General features: G+C 44.1%; 2 pseudogenes; both read left to right on the top strand.

Annotated features, from left to right (window-relative positions):
- Positions 1-888: 888 nt before the first annotated feature.
- LOC111844116 (stonustoxin subunit alpha-like) lies at positions 889-8574 on the top strand (annotated as a pseudogene).
- On the top strand, positions 8276-14770 carry LOC111842477 (interferon-induced very large GTPase 1-like; annotated as a pseudogene).
- The last annotated feature ends 8466 nt before the right edge of the window (positions 14771-23236 follow it).

Here is a 23236-nt window from a genome sequence, read left to right as displayed (position 1 = left end):
CCACCACAGGAACTTGGTCTGACTGTAGTTCCTCAGAAGAACCCTTCTTAGTCCCTACTTTTCGTTTGACCACAAACTATTGGGGAGGCGCTTGCAGCAACTTGCTGATTGGTTGACCACAAGCACCAGCTCTCACATAGAAGTTTGGTGGAAGTTCCAGCACAGCTGGATCTAGATGTTGGCAGGGGTGTGCAATGCCCCCCTAAATTTCTGCTTAGCTTACCCAGTTGGTCAGCTTTAGACTGTCCCAATCATGTTTATTTCATTTGTCCTATCAGATATTCTTGTGCGGAGCATTTGTAGTCGCCTGTGAAATTAGAGGAGGGATCTTACCTTATTCTTATTAATAATTTATTATTTCTTGTTAAAATGTATATTTCGTTGCTCCAGGGTGCGGCCCCCGTCTCCACAATCCGGGTGGGGTAACATGTTCATTATTTTCGATCATCATAGGTGTTTCCCTGAACCACACTTAGTCTGGCCTCTCACCTAGGACCAATTTGCCTTGGGAGACCATACCAGGGGCAGTTCCCTACAACATCCTGTAGCTCCTAGGATCACAGAGGTCCAGGGTGGGTTGCCTTCTCTTGGGGGATGAGTTGATGCGTCAGGTGGAGGAGTTTGAGTGGCTCACTTCACGAGTGAGGGAAATAGGGAGCAGGAGATCGACAAACGAATCAATGCGGTGTCGGCAGTAATGCAGCCTTAGAGATAGCGTGAGGAGCTCAGACATTCAGAAGGGGCTCAAAGTAGAGCCACTGCTCCTTCGCATCGAAAGGAGCCAATTCAGAATTATTCATTTTAAATTATATAATTTAGTATTTTATGTAATTTGTAACATTAACACAGTTATGAATTAATCATAGTATATAACCCTCAGAACTCAAATCATGGAAACCGACTCACGGACGCTCCTGGAGGTGGCAGCTCTTGGAAGACCCTTCCAGCTGGGGATGCTGTATGATTGCCGTAAAGATTGTCTCATTCCAGGTAAGTCGCTAAATCAAACAGCTGTTTCTGGTTCATTACCAGATTGCGTAGAGCTGCAACTCTAGGGTAGAGTTTTCAATAAGAGACCACATGTTTTAAAGAGTTTAATCCATACTGTGAAGAGGATCCACTAAGTGTTCATGACACCCTGCCTTTGAGGGTAGCTTAGCTCCTGTAGCTCAACAAGTACAGCATTGTACTAACAATACACAGAGTATAATTTCACATCCCAGAGAACACACATGAACTGGAAATATGATGGTCATTTTTTTCATATCAAGCAATACTGATAATTATCGCAATACAATTCACGTCAGTATTTCATTACTTCAATGTTCGATTTTAGCTTAACATTCTCTTAAAATTGCCTTTAAACAGATTCTCAAAATGGAAAAAGACAAAAAAATTAAAAGACTGCAAACTGGAATTTAATTTTAATAAACAAATCATAGAAAAACTTTTTTTTTTTTAATCATAGGGCGTAACACTAGAAAACGCTGTCAGGACCGGGCATGCAGAGATGGATTTTCACAGGGGAAGGAGACGAGGAAGGCAAGGGAATTGAGGAATTACAGAGGTTTAATAAGGGAAAACAATAAACAGGGAGCGAGACGGGTAACAAACCGGTTAACAACATCAGTGACAGATCTTTCGAACAGGCTCAGACAGGGACTTAAAATATACAAGACTTGATAGAAAACAAAGAACAGCTGGTGAATACGGGTATTCCACATAAGGTTAATGAGGGGATTGGCACACGGGAGGATCGAAAATGCTGGGCATGACATAACCCCCCCCCCCCAAAGGCGCGCACTCTGGGCGCGCCTCAGGAAAGGGGCCGAACCGGGGACAGGAAACCTGGGGAAACAAAACCAGACCATCAACGGGGTACACAGAACAGGAACAGGGACCACAAGCCGGACAACCATTGGCACAACAGGGGGAACGCAGACAGACACAGGGGGACCAAGAACATGGACACTGGGGAAACACCATGGGAGGGAACGAAGGGACCGGGAGTGAACACAGGAGACACAGAAGGACGAGGAACAGAGACGGGGACAAAACAGGGAGACCAAAACCAGGACGGTGGAGAAGGGGGAGCTCGAGGGTGCCACAGCGGGCGGCTGCCGGAGGGACCCCAGGTGACAGGGAGGCAGGAGCAGGAGGGGACCCTGAAGGGGGCGAGGAGGCAGGCTGAGGGACAGGCAGAGGAGTCGAGGAGGCAGCTGGAGGGGACTATGGCGGGAGCGAGGGGGATGGGGAATTCGCTACAGGCGAGGGTGAAGCCAAAGCAGGTGAAGGCGCCGTCCATTGACGAGCGGCAGTGGGGGGACCCGCAGGCGACCGACAAGGTGTCGGAGGCAGGACCGAGGGCGGCAGATGAGCTAGCGAAGGGGGACCCGCAGGCGATCGCCGAGCAGGAGCTCGGGGAACCATAGGCGATCGCCGAGAGGGAGTTGGAGGGGCCGCAGGCACCGCAGGAGCCATGGCAACGGGGACCGAGGGCAAGCCAGGGGGAGAGCGGGCAGGACCCGATGCCTGCGTAGGTGTCCCCTCCCGTTTCAGGACACCGACAGGTGGGGACCTAGCCAGGATCCACCGCACTGGGGCGAAGGCAGAGGGGTCAGTTCCCTAGAGGGGTCCAGTGGGGTCATCAGGGAGGTCCTCAAGGGGTCCCACTCAAGCTCCTCCTCCAAGGGGGAAGGGGCGGTGGTCAGACAGTCCCGGACCTCCTCGGGGACTGGGACTGGTGTTACGGGAGCTGGGACAGACACTAGGACGGGTGGAGCAGGAGGCGGAGGCAGAGGAACCTCAGGCGGAGCCGGAGTGTCAGGCGCGGATGGCGCTGGGGCCTCGGGTGCAACAGCAGGAATAGGCACGACGGGCACGTCAGGAACAGACACGATGGGTAGGTCAGGAACCACTAAGGATGGTTTAAAAATAAAAAAAGGATGGACCCGGGGTTTGCTTCTTAGCTACAGGCGTTGCCTCTTTAAAGCCCTTTGGGACCTGCAGAATGGCATCCCAAACGGACCTGGCCCCTTTAAGAGCCAGGCTTGCTTTCCGGAAAACGTAGGCTGCTAACGGTGGCAGCCAAGTGTCGATAATGTGGGCTTTGGGCACCTGGTGGTGGTGTCCAAGGGCTTCCACTGTAGGGTCACGGATTGGGTGGGGTTCCTCCCGATGTACAGCGGGGAATGAAACTGTGCGGAGAGACGGACCTTAGGAAGATCGCTGGTGTGTCTTCAGGTTTCTTCCCTCTCCGCTTCTTCTTTTTCCCTCTTCGATCGGCTGGGGCGGCGAAGCTGGGAGTGCTTTGGAGATGACGGACATCTGGTCGACACTCTACCTGCTTGGCATGGTGACCAGCTGGATCCACCTCTCAGTTTTCCACTCCGTCAGGCGCCGGAGATTTTAGTGTACCTCACGTATGGGGTACGCGTTCCCGGGCGGAGGTGCCTCACTCAGGAGGGTCCCATTCCGGCTGGCTAAACTTAAAGCCATGGGGTCCTCCCGGACCTCGGGCTGATTTAGCCAATACACCACCTCTTGTAGCAGACCGAGGCGCTGGTTCTCGGTCCGCTGCGGTGTATTCTTCTGGAAGATCTGTCATTCTGTCACGACCGGGCGTGCAGAGACGGTGTTAAGTTTATACTAACTTCATAAATTGCATGTGCAACGTGGTTCACCATGTCACCACATGCGTACACGTGAGTAGGGACGGGGTTGCTAGCAGAACAGAGCAGTGGAGCCTGCAGCAGACAGTGAGGGAAAAGAACAAAAGACTTTTGAAATGGAATTTTATTTAAAAACTTTAAAACTTCATTTAACTCGATATAAAAGATACCTCCCCAATCCATATCATGCTGTATTTGTATCATGGTATGTTTTAAAATCTCGATACACCGCCCAGCCCGACCAAATACAGAGTTGCTTAGAATTATCTAACATGAAATACTGAGTATGTTGCACCACAACTAAACCTACAGTAGAACTGCATTTACAATAGTTATCAACAATAATTATACACATTCCAACAATGAATACAAGCTTGTTTTTGTCCAGTTTATCATTGATATCACAGAAGTTACCTGGAAAAAAAGTACAGTGGTACCTCAAAACTCGAACTTAATCCGTTCAGAACTCCGGATTGAATCCTAAAAATTTTGAGATCTGATCGAATTTTCCCCATAAGAAATAATGGAAAACCAATTAATTGGTTCCCGGCCCCAAAAAATGACACCTAAATGTTTTTTTTTTAGCATTTAAACACAAAATGAACCGGATAAAACAAAAAGAGCATATACTGTACTAAACACATCTAAGCACATTTATCAAAACAGTAATTTGTAAAGTAAGAAAATAATGTGTAAAGTTTAAAAAAAACAATGTGTCCTGCCCCGATCGTCCACTCCTTCCGTGTGCCACGCCCCCTCGTTAACCCTGTGTGGAATCCCCGTGTGATCAGCTGTTTTTGGTTGTTTTCATTAGCCCTCTGTATTTCGTCTGCGTATCAGTTTGTTTCACCAGTCTGGTCATTGTATTGTCCGTCTGCATTTTGCCTGCCTTACCTGTAATTAAACCCTGTATTCCCCGATACCCTGACATCTGCGCCTTTGTCTCCATTCCGTCCTTGCTCGGTACGACAATATTATTATAATTAAATGTATTAATGATTTATTATTAATATTAAAATAATGAATAAGAAATCTTTATTTTAAAATGTATTTTATTATACAATAATATTCACTGTTACTGTCTATCGTTGTCTAAATGTATTTTTACTGTCTAAATATATGTATTCAGCTAGTGTAAACATGCACGGTGCTATCACAGCTAATGCGAGGCTGAGACTGAAGCGTTACCCTTTGTTTCCACTCAGAGACATGCCACGTGACTCATTTCCTTGCGCATACAAGTTATCTTAGGTCAGCGTTCACGGTTTGACTTCTGAGATTCAGATCGAGCTCTAGGTAATTTTTTTTCAAACTGGTTGGTTCGACTTTTAAGAAATTCGAGTTCTAATGAGTTCGAGAACTGAGGTACCACTGTATATTCCTACTTTAAAGTTGTTTGTAAATAAAAAGATTATTTACCTATGGGGGTATTCAGTGAAGGGTGGCATGGTGGTGCAATGGCTAGTGCGGCTGCTTCACGGCAAAAAGGTCCTGGGTTCGGTCCCAGGTCCTTTCTGTGTGGAGTTCGCATGGGTATTTGCCGGAGACTCTAGTTTCCTCCCGGAGTCCAAAAGCATGCTGGGCAGGTTCATTGGCGAGACTAAATTGGCCCTTTGTGTTGGCGACTGCCCAGGGTTGATTCCCGCCTATGCCCCTTGTTCCCGGGATAGGCTGCTGGGGGTCCCCTCCACGACCCCAGTTGGGATTAAGTGGATACGGTGATGGATGGATGGTATTCCATGAAGCAGGATTAAGGGAAAGTCTGACTTATTTCGACAAGTGTGGCTCATTTAAGTGGGAGTTCCATCAACGTGTCTAAATGAATCCCCGCTGAGTTACCATGGTAACTTAGGCCAGTGAACAAGTCTGCTCTGGACCAGGTTAACTGTCTCGCTTAGATAAGCGTTGTCTCAAAGAATGTCCGACGTATGGGAAGAGATTCCCAAACGATCGTTCCATTGGACGAAAATTCACGCTCTCACTACTCATGTCATGTAATAAATATAATAAAACCTATACAAATCATGTCTCAGCATTCCAATTCATTCCAAAATGATTAAAATAAGTGTACCCATATTACAAAGATCAAACATATGACATGCAATGACTGAAATAGAAAAAAATCCATTAAAATTATATGAAGAGGAAGATATTTTTATATTTTGTTTAGTCACAGTCTACTTTGAAAGTTTATTAGTAAAAAGCAAAGACAAGATACAGTTATTCGTGCAGAACATTTCACACAGATGCGATCGAAAGTATTTTACAGAGATAAAATAATACAGAATAAAATTATATGGTAAGAACGACATGGGAACTCAACCCAGAAGGTTCCCCGTTGGCTATGGGGATCGAACCAGGAACTTTCGCCGTGTATGATGACAGCATAAACCACTGTACCACCGTGCCACTGTACAAGGCACTTGTAACATTTATGTAACTTGTGCATTTAGTCTGTCTGCAATTCTTTGCCAAGCCAACTCCCTGGCTTTATTTATGGCCACAGTATTGCCTTTTTAGCGATTACATCTTTGTATTCTTAATACAGCTCCATCAGCAGCATTTGTTCTGCGGCGAAAAAAAACACCACTCTTATTTTACATGCTTTCCGACTCATTTGATTGATCTATCGTTCATCCATCCATTTGGGCTTCTTAAATATCTCGGGTGTACGAACTAAGTGTGACTATGCACGTCTGTCTTGTATGAGCCTTGATTGGTTAAAGCTGAACTGTATTAGTGGAACGACATGAGGCTAAGTTTAGAGATGGCGCTAGTTTGAGTCTGACTTTTTCGGGAAAGTCTGGCTTTCTTTAGCTACTTTCATGGAATACCCCCTAGAGCAGGGGTCTCCAACTCCGGTCCTGGAGAGCTACTATCCAGTAGGATTTCTGTCCGACTTGGCTTCTGATGAGCCACACCTGTTCCTGGTATTTACCTGAGAACAGGTGTGGCTCATCAGAAGCCAGGTATGATAGAAAACCTACTGGACGGTAGCTCTCCAGGACCGGAGTTGGAGACCCCTGCCCTAGAGAAACAAAGAATAAAAGTATAAGAGTTTAGCTGAATTTAATGAAAAATCTATTCCTGGCTCCATTATTGAAATACATTTTATTTAAACCACTAATATGATTATTTTCCCATGCAGGAATTACAATGTGGGATCTTGAAGACCTTAAAAAAGACTCAGATGAAAGAATTCAGCACAAAACAGAATTCAATATCATTGCATCTGATTCTGTAGAAGATAAGACATGGGCTTTGGATGTTGGCGCTTCACTGAAAGCAAGTTTCATAGGGGGACTGATTGAGGTTGATGGATCTGCCAAATATCTTAAGGATACAAAGACTTCAAAAAAACAGGCACGTGTCACCCTGAAGTATAAAACAATTACGAAGTTCATGCAGCTGTCTATGAGTCACCTTGGATGAGGAAATGTTAAACACCCATATGTGTTTGAGAAGGGAATAGCGACACACGTGGTAACAGCAGTGCTGTACGGTGCTCAGGCATTTTTTGTTTTTGATCGAGAAGCGTCAGAAAGTGAGGACCAACAAAACATTAAAGGGAACCTGCAAGGGATGATAAAGAAAATACCATGCTTGTCAATCGAAGGGAAGGCTTCCTTAAAGCTGACAGACACTGAAAAAGCTACTGTTGATAAGTTGTCTTGTAAATTCTATGGGGACTTTGCCCTGAAACAGAACCCTGTTTCCTTCCAGGATGCTGTAAAACTATACACAACACTTCCAGATCTGCTGGGTGAAAAGGGGGAAAACGCTGTGCCAGTCAGGGTGTGGTTACTCCCACTGGAATCCTTAGATTCTTCTGCTGCCAGATTAGTGCGTCAGATCAGTGTCAGATTAATAAATGAAACACAGAGCGTGATAGAGGACTTCAATGAAATAGAAATGCAAAGCAATGATATTACAACCAGAAAGGCTATTTCATACTTTCCTGAAATTGGTCAAAAGATAAAATCCTTCAAGGATATGTGCTTGGAGTATAAATCAGTGTTTCAGAGTTCTTTGTCAAGTATTTTACCATTAATTCGTGGAGGTGGAAAAGAGGAATGTGTGCTTGCAAACATCCTAACAAATAAGGAACAGTCTCCTTTCAACAGCAATAAACTTAAGGAATGGCTGGACTGCAAAGAGCATGAAATCAACCTGCTCCAGGTGTACACTGATATGATGGAAGACACAAAAATTCTGGCATCAAAGAGTGAGCTTCAAAGTGAAATCTTCAAAAACAGAGATAAGAATGTAGTGTGCTTTGCATTCACATCACTGGGTGAAGAGGAACCGTATCTGTTCTGCTTGCGGAGTCACTTAAAGGCTCTTTCAACTGCAAAGCTAACAGAACCAACAGAGGAAGATGGGAAGGATGTCGAGCCGTGTGAGTTTTACTTCTCAGATGCTGTGTCAGAAAAAATGAATGAACAAGCAATCCTCTTCATAGATTTTGCAAAAGCAAACAAGGAGAATAAGAAAACACACTTTATATCAGCATCCATACCTAATGACGAGCACAAAGGGGCAAGTATTTACCTTTACACAGACAGGAAAAAAAGTGACCATTTTGAGCCTCCATCAAAGCCAGAAAGACCAAATGCATCTGACGTCACTCATGACAGTGTGACAATAAAGCTGAGTCACCCCCAGTATGGATCCAGTGAAATCACACACTACCTGGTTGAATACTGTGCTAATGAGTCAGGTAGCTGGAAATTTGTTGAAGTACCCAAATCTAACCTAGAATGTACTGTGTCTGGGCTGCTTCCCTACACAGGCTACAGGTTCAGATACAAGGCAGTGTGTCCAGCAGGTGTCAGTCTAACCAGTGAAGCTGAGAGCATTAAAACTTTGCCCACAAGTCCTCCTGGGAAGCCAGAACAAATAGATACAGACTCAGAGGAGATTACAGTTACTTGGACAAAACCTGTTATAGTTGGAAATGGGGTCAGCATTGAAAATTATGTTGTTGAATACAGAAATAAAGAAAATGAAAATAAGGCAGACTGGGAAAAAAAGACTAGTAAAGGTGAAGTCTTTAAAATGACTGGGTTACAGCCAGATGCAGCTTATTATATTAGAATTACATGCAATTGTGGTGAATCTGGTCAAAGCAAAGAAAGTCTGACAGTCTATATTTCAACATTATCAGAAACCACAACTGTAACTGAAAATGTAAGCACACATATTCCAGTGTCAGATATTCCAGAACTAATAAAGATCCTCAAACAAAACAAAGAAGAATTAGAAGGTCAGTGCGCCTTCAGTTCCAGTGAACACCGTTCATCCACAGTAAAAGCCACATGCACTGTTACCAACTCACTGAACTCCTTGTGTCAAACCTTAAGAGACCAGCAACAACATGAAGCTGAACTCTTGGTTCTGTCCAGTATTGATGCTTTGGGATACTGCTGTGAGAGTAAGTCATTCAATCATCTTCTGGATTGGAAAGAAATCAACTTCTTGCAAAATGAGATAGAAATATCTTACAAGGAATATTGCTCTCTGAAAGAGCAAAGCGTATCAAAAGCTCAAGCCTACGTGTTTCTGAAAGTGCTGACTTTATCCAAAGATGAAGCATATATTTCCTCTGAGAAAAAAGAAGCACGGTTAGAATTAATTAAATTTCACCTGAAGGACAACATTTCAAATACCATTAAATCAATAGATGAAAAATGTCATGATAACTGGGAACTCCTTGAAGAAGAATTAAATTCCGTTATAAGGGAATCAAACTTGAAAGAAGAAAATACAAATGGAGAGGATACAGCATCACAGCTGGGTAGTTTACCACCAAACAAAATGTCTTTATCTGAGGACACAACTGATTTTAAGAATTTAACAGCTAACAAAATAGAAATGAACAACTCTACCAATATATTCGAAAAACTTGACCTCATTGACCTTTTTCCCAAAAAGATTAAACTGAATGATATTCTTGTTATTGGCAGTTTGTCTCTTTGTCTAAATCAACCAGATACAGTAGAAGACCTGAAGAGTCAATATCTGTATAAGCTCATGATTTTAGACTACAATGTCAGATATCTCTCTTTTAAACCAGTAGCAACTGGTTCACTTCTAGAAGATGATGGTACAACATTTGATGATTTTGATTTTTTTAATACAAATGAGGAACCAACCAGTGGAGCAGATCTGGCAGGCACAGCGTCGCACATCCATCCCATGGATATCCACATGGCGGTCTTCCACTGTGCCAATGACTTTCTAAGACAGTACATGTACACAAAACTCTCTGCCTGCCAGTTTGCACTACCTTTCTTAGTTCCCAAACCATGTACAGAAGTCCTGGAATTCCCTCTTTGGCCTCTACGGCACATCAAAAAATCATGGCAAAGTATGACAAACTCAAGCGCAGACAACCCTGGAAAATACCAAATCAGACAAATGTTTAGCACACCGGTGCCAGTTGTGTCTTTTGTAAGGCTGGGGAGTTCTTTCATCTCCAAATCTCAAATTCTGAATTCCGTCATTAGTAAACAGAGACACAATGTGTTCTTCAATCGGCACTGTAAAGGCAGTGCTCCAAACAGCATGCTTATGAATGGGGTTGTCGAGATCGCCTGGTACTGTCCAGGAGGAAAGAAGGATGACATATTTGATGACTGTGTTGCATTTCTAAACCTTCATGGTGACGCAAAAGATCATCAACAGCAACTTGAATTTCTGCAGGCAGTAAGTACAGTGAATGTGCTTCTACTGTCAGAACAGCCACAGGATGAAGAAACAAAAACAATTTGTCAAAATCTCTCTCAGTCTCCTGTCCCATTGATCTGCCTATTTACTGAAAGTGAAAGGGTTCAGGGTTCAAAAAATCCACTCAAAGTGAGACTAGCTGCCAAGAACAGGAATGAAGCAGAGTTAACAGAGGAACTCATAACCAATATCAAGCAATGCACTGGAAAATATAACAAGAAACAGAGCATTAAAAACTGTTCTAATGAAGCAAGAAAACTAAAGTTCAAAGTTGATGAGGACAAGCAGTCATTCAAAGAAGGACATGAACTGGCACAGACTTTAGTTTGTTTGTTGAAGGAAAAAGGCATTTCAGATATCAAAAAGGAGTTTCTGCCTCTGCATGGTGAACTGTGGCATAACTGGTGCTTGAAAAATAAGCAGCAGTATCGCCTGAGTTGCCAGACAAATGAAACCATTGAACAACAAAAAGATGTGATTCTAAGTGATATGAAAGCCACACGTCAAAAACAAAGGGAAATAGTTTTGTCACTCAATGATTTCATGAGATTATTCTTGGACTGTTTAACATCAAGTGATCATTCAGAAGATACAAAATTCTACATGCTGCAATGGCTCAGAGTTTTACTCGATGAGTCATCATCTGATGACCTTGCAAAACTTGAGGAGAATTACCACTCAATTTGGTCCCAAATGAAAAATGTCCCAAAGACTAAGGAGAAAGCAGAAGAACTTGATATGCTCAGTAAAGAGCTTAATTCCATATCTGAAAAGATGGCTGCATGTACAATTGGATTACAGCACATTATGAGAGAGGTCGGTCAGATGTATGAATGTTCTGTTAAAGAGTCTGTTGGTGCTCTCCCTGCACTTGGAGCTGAAATGCTAATTTCAGGATACCCACTAGAGCTGATGGATGGGGATGAATCACATGTACCCCTTATTTGGGTACAAGCTGTCCTGAAGAGTCTCATTGATAAGCTTGGGGACAAAAAGGTGTATGTGCTGTCTATCTTGGGACTCCAAAGCTCAGGTAAATCAACCTTGCTAAATACTATGTTTGGTCTTCAGTTCACTGTAAGTGCAGGGAGGTGTACGCGCGGTGCTTTTATGCAGATGCTAAAGGTGGATGAGAATGTCAGAGAGGAGTTTGGCTTTGATTTTTTACTGGTTGTTGACACCGAAGGTCTTCGCTCTCCAGAGCTCAGCACTAAAACATCCCTGAATCATGATAATGAACTTGCCACGTTCATCATTGGAATTGGTGACATGACTGTCATCAACATCATGGGAGAAAATCCATCGGAGATGCATGAGATCCTACAGATTTGTGTGCAGGCTTTCTTAAGGATGAAACGGGTTGAAATCAAACCAAGCTGCATATTTGTGCACCAGAATGTAGCAGAAGCATCAGCTGGTGATAAAAACATAGAGGGGAGGAGGCGCCTTCAGGAGAAGCTGGATGAAATGGCTCAGACTGCAGCAAAGGAGGAGGGCATTGACGATGTTTACAGGTTCGGTGATGTAATACAGTTTGATTTGGAATCTCAAGTGTTTTACTTTAAAAATCTCCTGGAGGGGGATCCACCTATGGCTCCCCCAAATCCATCCTACAGCCAAAATGTTCAGGGCCTGAAATCTAAGCTGCTTTCAGTGGCAAAGTGGCGGACAGGTTTTCGATTCCCGTCATTGTCACAATTCAGACTGCGAGTTCATGACCTCTGGAATGCACTTCTGCAGGAAAATTTTGTTTTCAGCTTCAGAAATACATTGGAAATTATGGTGTATAGCAGCTTGGAAGAGAAGTATGGTCAGTGGTCATGGAAGTTAAGGAAATGTTCATTGGAAACACAGACCAAGTTGGAAAACCAAATTGGAAGCAACAACATTTCGGATGTCAATACCACAGATCTGATTTCTGACTTTGATGATGTTTATACTGGATTAAAAAGGGAGATTGAGACACATTTCAAAGAAGACAAACATGCTGAAATCCTTATTAAATGGAAAGGGAATGTTGAAAACCGACTTGAGAGCCTGAAGAATGAGCTCATTGAAAAAACCCTAAAACAATGCAAAATATTAATTGAAAATAAGAGAAACATGACAGAACTAGAGCAGAAAAAATCACATTATGAAAAAAATCTGATGCAAAAAAGCAAAACCATGGCAACTTCTCTGAAGGACAAGAGGCTCACTGATGAAGAAGTAGAAAAAGAATTTAGTTCACTCTGGGTTGAGTGGGTAGCTGAAATAGCTAATGATCAGCTGCCTGATGAGCCAGTGCATATAAAAGCCGTAGTGGAGAGTATTCTGTACTCCTGCTTCCAAAAACAAGCAGATATCATGAACAAGATTAAAACAATATCTAAAAAAGGAACGTTTGAATTTACAAAGAAAAAACATATCAGCCAATCTGTCATGGCAGCAAAATGGGAAAGTTTTAAAGAAACATTTGGAATGGGGACTCTCCAGGAGTTTGCTGAAAAACTCCACCGAAATGTGAATCACATGGTTGATGAATACATTAGGAACAAAGAATTGGAAAAGACAGATTTCAATAACAATTTCATATTTGAAATACTAGATGAGGTTGAAAGACATATTCAGGAATATGAGCGCAATGAAAATGTGAAATTCACAAATGAATACAGAGTTGACTTGTCAGTTCTTGTTTGCCTCGGTTCTGTCCAGAGGTTTCAAAGAATGCACGAGTCATTCAAGAAAACTAACAATCCGATAACCTACCTGCAAAGTAAAAGGAAACAGTACTTCCAGATGTTCAAAAACTATTGCAAAGGAGCCAACTCAGTGACAATATTTGCTAAGTTTTTATTCAAAAACATTCTGCCTGCAGTTGAAGAGGCAATTTACAATCAAATTAAGTTGCATATCATTGATTCAATGAAATGCAACAACCCAGCATTCAGTGGCAACAGATGCAACCTTGAAAATCATATACTGAGGCATCTTGCAATGCAGAAGAATTTTGAGTTCTACGATGAATACATTCACAACCCAAAGTCGTATTTTAAAAGGTTTATTGGTGAACATGTGGAAACATTTTGCAAAGACTACAAAAAACTGCAGGAGATGTTTCGTGGGCGTCTAGAAGAAATAAAACTTTGCATTTTACGTATCTGCACAGAGGTATCTGAGGAAGTGAACCTGAAGAACGGCAATGCATCCACGTGGCTCGATCATTTCTGTACAAAACTTGGAGACCACATGGTCATAAACAGGCAGAGTCTGACAAGCATTCAGGATGAAGACATTAGTGATACAAAGTTTCTGAAAGAGATGATAGCCAAGTATCTTGAAGAGGTGGTTAAAAGTGAAAATATGGAAAAGGTTGATGCATCTTCCCAGCATTTACGCCTCTTAAAGCAGAAAACAACAGAGATTCTTTTTAAACAGCTGGAAGGATGTTGGGCTCAGTGCCCTTTCTGCAAGGCCATCTGCACAAATACTATAACTAACCATAGTGATGACCACAGGGTTCAGTTTCACCGGTCCTGTGCTATGGGTCATGTTCATTATTATAAAACAGATGAATTTTCAATCACTTTTTGCACAACCGATGTAAGCAGTGATGGTTCATTCATAATCCCTCCAGATGAAAAATGGATCCCCTACAAGTCCTACAGAGATGCTGGTGACCCTTATGATAAGTGGAGCATCACCGCAGATGGGAGCACACAGGGTTACTGGAAATGGTTCATTTGCAGGTTTCAGAAGGATTGGTAGGATAGATGTGGATGCAAATTTAAAGGCAAAGGTGCGATTCCTGACAGCTGGAGAAAAATCACAGAGGAATCAGTGCTGGAGGAATTAAACATAAGAGAGTAAAACTACTGCAATGATGCATATGCAAGATAAATCTGACAAGGAAAAGTGAAGCGTTTTAGTTATAGACAGCATGGGGTAAAGAAACTTAAACAAAAGTCTATGGACAAGAGCAAAGCATGTCTGACCTTTCTTTGATTTAATGTTAATTCCTGAATTTAGGTTGTGTGTGTGTGTCTTTAAGATAAGTATCTTTAAATTTAATTGTCATAAAATATCTGAATGTACCTATTATAGTTAGTGAAATGAAAATGATTTAGACAAATTAGCTTCTATTTTCTGTTAATTCTTGTGCCAAGGAAAAACATCCTTATTACTGCTCTCATTGTATTTGATCTTTAATTAGATTGATCTTTAATATTTACTGACATATACTGTATTACTGCTTACGCTGCTTGACATCATGTGTAGCTCCTACTATGTCTATATGTTCCATCTGCGTTTGCAGTGAAATTAAGTATAGTTGCAAGTTGTATTAATATTGCTGTTATGGAAAAAACTGTAGTCTAATAAAAGTATCTCTGTCTTGCCCAAACCTTGTGTAATATGGTTCTCTATCAAGACCATAATTTTCAAAGAGAGTAATTTTCATGAATATTTCCATACATTCAGTACTGATATATACACACTCAACTTTTAGGGTAAACCACTTCAATTCAATGGCACACTCACGCACAGCAGTCACTGACACACAGCAGTCACTCACACATACACACCTATGGGCAATTTGGTGACACTAATTCAGTGTTTCCCCACCCAGTCCTCAGGGAACCCCGGACAGTCTACATTTTCTACCCCGGACAGTCATTTTATGTATATTTGCAGTATGTCATAATGCATTACCTTTTCAGTGTCAAACCTTCAAGTGTCAACTACCTTCAGTGTCAAAGTCTCAAGCTGCAATACAACACAGTGAATACAGTGATCCCCCGCTATATCGCGGTTCAGCTATCGCGCCCCCGGTATATCGAAGATTTTTCCCCGATGCATCACAGTTCTCTGCGTATCGCGTACCTTGCTTGTGGTCCGAAGATACCCCTCCTAAACCACCTGAAGGCAAGCCTTGAGAAGAGCTGTAAATGCACTGCTTTGCAGTGCAGTACAGTATGTACTCATCACCTTCATCACCTACTGTATATACGTCATCGTGTACTGCACAGCTAATTTATCTTCATCATTCAAGTTATGGAGTGTATCTTCACCGGTGAGTACCCATACTGAGCTTAAAATGTAAAATATATATATTTTGTAGTGGCTGGAGGACTAGGGCTATTTAATGTTTATTATAGGGCAGTCCTCCCACCCTTCTCAGCCAATCTTTTGGGTTTATATATATACTGGGGAAGAGTAATTGTCGCTTGTTTTGGTTCTGTTTGCATCATGTTCCTTTGTGTGAATTTGGCGTGGGCTCCGGCCGTACAGGGTCCATTAAAGTGCTCTTTTGTGATACGCCTGTTGCGTGGTCATTACAATTGGTATCAGAAGTGAAACAGGAAAAGCTTTCGCTACTTTTCATTTTTCGGGGTTGCTGACAGTAGCTTTTCGCTATTGGGTGCTTTTTATTTTCTTTTCTTTTTTGTGGGAGATGTTTTGACCGGGGATCGCTGGAGTTAAGCTGGACCCGGACGCGGCGGCTCGGGACAAGGAACTCTATGCCGCAGAGCTGATGAGAGCTGAACAGCACAAGTTCCGCATTAAGGAGGCTACTAGGAGACTGGCGGGAAGCTTGGGCTTGCGGGAAGCTGCGCTGCGTGCGGGACCAGAGGCATCAGCGGGGTGTTGCGTGACTGAACCTGGCAGCGCATGTGCAGCGGATCACCCTGCCCGCATGAAGACACCAAAGTATTCAGGTAAGGTGGACTGGGAGGCGTTTCATGCTCAATTTGAACTCCTGCGTTCAGAACTGTGTAACAAGCCCAGGCAGCCTAGCAAACGACATAGAGAGCCTGTCTGCATGTGTCTATGCTCATATGCCCCCGTCTGTTCGGAATGAGCTGGCGAGTGATCAGTTCATCCAGGCCCTTGTTCCGGGGGATCTCCACATACAGACACAGCTCACCCACCCCAAGACGCTGCAAGATGCCTTGGAGATTGTGCTGGAGAGGGAGATCGTTTGTGGGACAGCGGCCTCCGGGGAGCTGCCAGGGGGATGGTGAGGGTGGCGGATGTCGGTGAGGACCTTAGCAGACCTGCCTGGGTGTCAGGGCTGGAGGAGCTGATTCGTGCAGTGTCCTCGCAGTCTACCCATCGGTCTAATGCATGTCCTAGAGTGTGTTTGGGGTGTGGCCAATCGGGTCACCTGGTTCGCCAGTGCCCTCGACTGCATGGCAGGCAGGGAAACGGGTCGGGGTCCGCATAGAGGGGACTGTGCCGGGTCCTGCCTCTATTCCCCAGCACAAGACATGGGCGTCTGCTAGGGGGGGCTGTGCATCTTCTGAGCCGGTGGTTGTTGTGGGGTGGACTGGTGTTGGGAACTTCTGCCACATTCCAGTCTTGATAGAGGGGGTTGCATGTTCCGCCCTGGTGGACATAGGTTCCACTGTGACATTAGTGAGGCCGGACATCATCCTAGGTGATGTGCTGCTGGAGCCTACGTCTGTCCAGTTGTGCACCGTCACGGGGGGAGCTGTCATCTATGAAGGGGCGGGGTCTATTGACACTCACTGTGGGAGGGCGAACTGTGTGCCATCCAGTGTAGGTGGCAGCGGTGCAAGACCAGTGCATTTTGGGCTTGGACTTCCTCAGGGGCATGGCCTGTCAGTTGGACTTGCAGGGTAACTTAGTTTGCTTTCCAGGGCGGCCTGTTATCCCCATGGTCCCTGATGCCCTACCTGTTCATTTTGTGGGGCCAACAACACACGTTCCTGGGGCACCAGGAACCTTGATTCCTAATGGCTCATGTGGTGGTTCCTCACCCCCAGCCCAGCACCCACCACCATGGGGCCAGTTACACCCTGACTCAACTGCGGCCCACACCCTGTCTTTGCCTGGCAGGGACTGTTCTGCGGACTCTGCCCTGCCTCTCCAGGCTCCTGTCCAGTCTGATGGTGTTAATGAGGCGCTGTCAGTGGTCAGGGACGTCTGGCAGTGTAACCATGATGGCCTGACTCGAGGGGAGCAGGAGCAGTTATGGGAGCTGCTGGTGGAATTTAAGGACAATTTTGCCACACGGGAAGGGGATGTGGGGTGGACACTTTTGGTGTAGCATGAGATCGACACCGGGGATGTGGTGCCAATCAGGATGCGCCCTCGCCGCCTGCCACTGTCTCGTCAGCAGGCTGCGGAGGAGGCTTTGCAGGAAATGCGACGAGCTGGGATTATCGAGCCCTCGGACAGTGCGCCTGTGTTTATGGTACCCAAGAAGGGGGGCACTGGCGCTTTTGTGTAGACTACAGGCGCATGAATGCTGTAACAAAGAAAGACTTGTATCCTCTACCTCGTATTGACAAGTCATTGGATTTGGTGGGGGGCTCTTCCTGGTTCTCCTCATTAGACCTGCCTAGCGGGTATTAGCAGGAGCCAAGCAGGAGGCCAGGCCCAAGACAGCCTTCTGTTTAAACGGGGGGCTATGGCACTTTAAGGTTCTGTGCTTTGGCCTTTGCAATGCACCGGCAACGTTTGAGCATTTAATGGATAGGGTGCTGTCGGGCATTCCCCGGAGTGAATGTCTGGTTTATCTGGATGACATTCTCGCACAGAGAAGTGCCATCTGATGAGGAGGGAGGTAACATTCCTGGGTCACAAGCTGCGGGGGTGGGGCATTGGCACTATGGAGGATAAGGTGCAGGCTGTGAGGGACTGGCCCACTCCAACCACGCAGCCGCAGCTTTAGGCCTTCCTGGGGCTATCCTCCTACTACAGGCGGTTTGTGCAGGGCTACTCTTGTATTGCTGCCCCCTCTTTAGACTCCTGCAGAAGAAGCTCCTTCGTGTGGTCTGAGGAGTGCCCGGCTGCCTTTTCCTCCCTTAAGCAGGCTCTGACTGAGGCCCCTGTATTAGCCCCCCCAACCCCAGCCTGCCTTTCATTCTGCACACTGATGCCAGTGATGTGAGGTTGGGTGCGGTGCTCTCTCAGGTGGGGCAGGAGGGGGAAAGGGTGGTGGCGTATGTCAGCAGGGTGTTCAATAACGCTATTGTGTCACCCGGCGGGAGCTTGTTGCTCTGCTGTGTGCTGTGCGCCACTTTAGGTACAGTACTACCTCTGCGGCTTGCCCTTCACCGTCCGAACTGATCATTCAGCGCTTCGATGGCTCATATCCTTTAAAGAGCCTGAGGGTCAGGTCGCATGCTGGATTGAGGAGCTGCAGGCTTATGACTTCAGGATGACTCAGGGTCAGTCACGGTCCCCCCTCCAGCAGTTCCCTGTGGGGTCCCCCATGGAGAGGGTTGGGGTGGATGTGTTGGGCCCCTTCCCATGCTCAGACCACGGGAATCATTTTGTGTTGTCTGCAGTGGATCACTGCCTGATCAGGAGGGAGAGACCATTGCAGAAATTTGCCTGTGGTGCTGTTAGCATGCCGGTCAGCTGTCCAGGACTCCACTTTTTGCACTCCAGGGGGGAAAGGTGTTTTACAAAGTGTGTTTTAATAAGTTTACATGTGTTTAAATTGTGTGGGAGGGGTATTTTAAGGCGTAAACTATAAAAAAAATTTTTGTTTATATGGTCTTTCTATATCACGGATTTTCACCTATCGCTGATGGGTCTGGAATGGAACTTCTGCGAAGTTACATTCCGCGGGAGATCACTGTACAACACTATTTTTAAAAATTTGAAAACATTTAATGTTAATTATTTGGCTATTACCATTTTCAAAAAAATTAAACATCAAGGAATGTCGGCCATTTATAAGATAGTGGTACTATTCATAACCTAGAACTTAGAACTTTTAATGATCATATGATAATAAAAAAGCACAGCTGCATTTCTGCAGTTTTCCTCCAGGTGTCACTGTAAGCACTGTATATTCATACTTACACCCTTAAAGAGCCTGTGATAATGTCATTTGACAAGGAGTGCCTGAATTATATAAGCAGAAGCATCTCCTATATTTTACAAAGATTAATATATGAATTTCACTTGCTAGTATGATTGATTTTTTTGTAATTTCACTTTCCACCCATATATGGGTCATCAAATCTCTCTGTAACTAACTGCTCCACATGTAGTAAGCTGAAGTAACCCCCTTGTGGTCCTCTGGTTTAAGCCTCTCCATCTCTTCACAGAGTACAGTACAGGGAAGCTAAGGACTACGGGTATAACGATATACTCAGTCCACGAGACGAGACACGATATTGGGTTCACGAGACGAGACAATATTTTAAAAATATTTTAAGGAAAACTTCAAAGAGAAAATACATTACTGGAAAGCAGCCTTTTATTTGATTAATTTGAAAGACAAAAAATGCTAAATAATACAGATGTATGGTGAAATGTTTTAAATAATCACTATCATCATATGCAGTAAAGAACAGAACAAATATCAAGCACCATAAAATATTTCACCACAAACTAAAGTGACAGGCTTCTCTCGTATTTGACTACTCAATTGAACCCATATAAAATAGAATATAAATAAAACAATATAAATAACAAACATGAAACATTTTTTTTATGTTTTCTTCACCGGTGCACTGGATTTAAGGTCGTCATGTTAGGTTTAGGGTTTTCCCCCTAGAAATGAATAGAGAGTCCCCACAAAGATAAAATTACACAACTGTGTGTGTGTTAGTGTGGTGTTTGCGTGTTCTCCCCATGTTTGTGTGGATTTCATTTTCATTTTTCTCTTGTAATAAAGTGAACCATGTGTGATTGTATGTATGAGTGAATGTCAGTGAGCCCTGTGATGGACTGGTATCACACTCAAGGTGTCTCACCACTGCACTATACTGGATAAATGATTATGGACAATAGATGGATAATAATGATACGAAAAACATTGTTAATGTAACTATTAATACAATATTTGTTGGAAGAGTTGCTGACATTAAAAATGTATGTCCTTAATGTTTCTGGTTTGCCCATTGTGTTTTTATTATTATAATTATTATTATTATTATTGATAATAAACCCTGCTTAGTTTGGAGGTGCTTTGTGGATCACCTCTCCTTCCATCATGCCATAAACATGCAAATAACCAACCATTTATTCTAAGGCCCCCTCACATCTTATATGCTTCTGTACAGTCAGCAGGATGTGAGAATTGTGGCTGAGTAAAGACATTTCTCCTTATTTGGGAGTGTTAGTTTCCCTGCTACAGTAAACCGGCTCAACCCAGTTCTGTGGTTGAAGGGTGACTAGTTACATAGGTCAGAAGAGCACACTGCAGTTATGCACAGCAGGAACCTTTGGTAACATTTTCTATGAGTGCTATCTATAAGAATCTTTTAACACATTCAGAAGTCATTATAATACAATCATAAATCATTATGAATGTCACGTTCAGCTCCGAACGATCCTCGTGTGTGCCACGCCCCCTCATTACCTCCTGTCGAAACCTGATTGTCATCACCTGTTGCCTGTTCCTTCTGTCTTGTCTCGTGTATTTAGTCCTAGTCTCAGTCAGTCTTCCCCAGATTTGTCATTGATGTAATGTTACGTGTGCTGTTCAACCTCCGTTTACCTGCCTGTCTCCGAATAAACCTCGTCTGTCCTGAGTTACGGCTCCGCTTGCCTGCTTGACCGCCAGCTCGCCAGCCCGAGACGTGACAATAAACATAGCTATAAATATTTATAAAAAGGCATACATTATAGCCATGTTTATTATTCAATTCAATTTATTTTTATATAGCGCCTTTCACAACAGAGTCGTCCCAAGACTCTTTACATGGATGTGTTATGATACATTAAACATCATTAGAGAGAGTAATACAGAACGGGAAAAAGGAAGGAAAAAAAATTAATAAAGAAAGCCAGATGACAACGGAGGAGAGGAACTAAAAACTCCCAAGTAAGGGGAAAAAAACTCTGGGGTCCAAGGTCAACTGGCCGCCCCCCCCTCCTGAGCATACTAACATTATTGAAACAGAAAAGAGTAGACTTGCTTGTAGGGTGTAAGCTGTGATTGAGGATCAAGACAAAGTCCATCAATGAGTCTATTTTCCACGCTGGCCTGTGTAGGGTGGCACTGAATGCTGCATCCACGATGATAGAGTTTGTAAGTCACATTGGCAATGTGGCGTAGCTGTAGGAAGCATGCCTTCGATACCTCACTTGCAGTATGCATTCTAAATTGTCATTAAAATGCATTATAAGCTGTGTTTATAACTCTTAATACCAAAGGAACTCAGTCACCAGCTTGCATAATACACAGTATTGTCAGACACAATATGGATAAAAGTATTGGGACACACCTCTTAATCATTGAATTCAGGTGTTTCATTCAGACCCATTGCCACATGTATATAAAATCAAGCACCTAGCAATGCGGTCAGTGTTACAAACATTTTTGAGAGATTGGGTCATTCTGAAGAGCCCAGTGAATTCAAGAGTGGTACTGTCATAGGATTGCAGAGTACTGCTGCGGAGCTTGGTTCTGGGGACTTGGAGGGTGTTAGTGTGTACAGAGCGGAGGGTGCGTGAGGAGGTAAGGGGGGTGAGGAGTTCCTGTACATAAAGGGGGGCATGTCCATAGATGCACTGATGGGTGAGGAGAGAGACCTTGTACTCTATCCTGAGTGGGACAGGGAGCCAGTGAAGGGTTTTCAGGATGAGGGTGATGTGGTCATGCTTTCGCACCCTCATCAGGATCCTGGCAGCGCTGTTCTGAATATACTGTAGTCTCTGGATATTCTTGCCAGGAATCCCAATGAGGAGTGCATTACAGTAATCCAGCCTGGAGGAGACAAAGGCATGGACGAGCTTCTCTGCATCTGCCAGGCTGAGTGTGAGTTTAGCGATGTTCTTGAGGTGGTAGAATGATGACTTACAGAAGTGTTTGATGTGGGTGTCAAAGGTGAGTTGAGGGTCCATTTTAACACCCAAATTGGTGACAGATGTGGAAAGGGGGATGTTTTGGCCAGAGAAAGTGATACTGGTGATGGTAGAAGAGCGGAGATGGTGTGGTGTGCCAACTAAGATGGCTTCTGTTTTGTATCTGTTCAGCTGAAGGAAGTTGAGCCTCATCCATGCCTCTATCTCCTCCAGGCAGGTAGTCAGTGTGGATGTTGACAGAGGAGCAGTAGACGAGGTGGGGGTAGTCCTGAGGTAATGAATGTCATCGACATAACAATGAAAAGATAAACCATGTCTGCTAATGATATTTCCAAGGGGGAGCATGTAGATGGTGAAAAGGATGGGGCCTAGCGCAGAGCCCTGTGGGACACCACAGGTGACGTTGTGGGTGTGAGATTTTACACTGCCCAGGGCGACATGCTCAGTTCTGCCGGTCAGGTATGATGTGAACCAGTTGTGAACATTTCCTGAGAGTCCAATGGTGTATTGCAGGCGGTGAAGGAGGATGTTGTGGTCTATTGTGTCAAAAGCAGCGGTCAGGTCAAGGAGGATGAGTAGAGAAGGGGAACCAGTATCTGCTGTCATCAGAAGGTCATTGGTGACCCTGACCAGGGCTGTTTCAGTGCTATGGCCAGGGCAAAAACCAGACTGAAACTTTTCAAACAGGTTATTTAGTTTGAGGTGATCATGAAGTTCTGCTGCAACAGTTTTTTCCAGAACTTTTGAGAGAAATGGAAGATTGGAGATGGGCCTATAGTTAGAGAGAACTTCAGGATCCAGGGTGGGTTTTTTCAGTAGAGGTCTGATGACAGCAGTTTTTAATGCAGAAGGAATATGGCCAGCCAGGAGGGAGTTGTTTATGATCCTGGTGATGAGTGGAGAGACAGCAGAGATATTAGCCTTCATCAGGGCTGAGAGGAAAGGGTCCAGGGAACTGGTTGACGGTTTCATTTTCCTGATGACGTCCTCCACCTCTACCCGTAATTAACCATTCAGCTTTTCACTCCATTCAGTTAATTCGCATAAGTCTGGTTAACTTT

This window comes from Paramormyrops kingsleyae, chromosome 12, assembly GCF_048594095.1.
Source record: "Paramormyrops kingsleyae isolate MSU_618 chromosome 12, PKINGS_0.4, whole genome shotgun sequence".
Taxonomy (NCBI): domain Eukaryota; kingdom Metazoa; phylum Chordata; class Actinopteri; order Osteoglossiformes; family Mormyridae; genus Paramormyrops; species Paramormyrops kingsleyae.
This window is presented reverse-complemented; position numbering and strand designations above follow the sequence as displayed.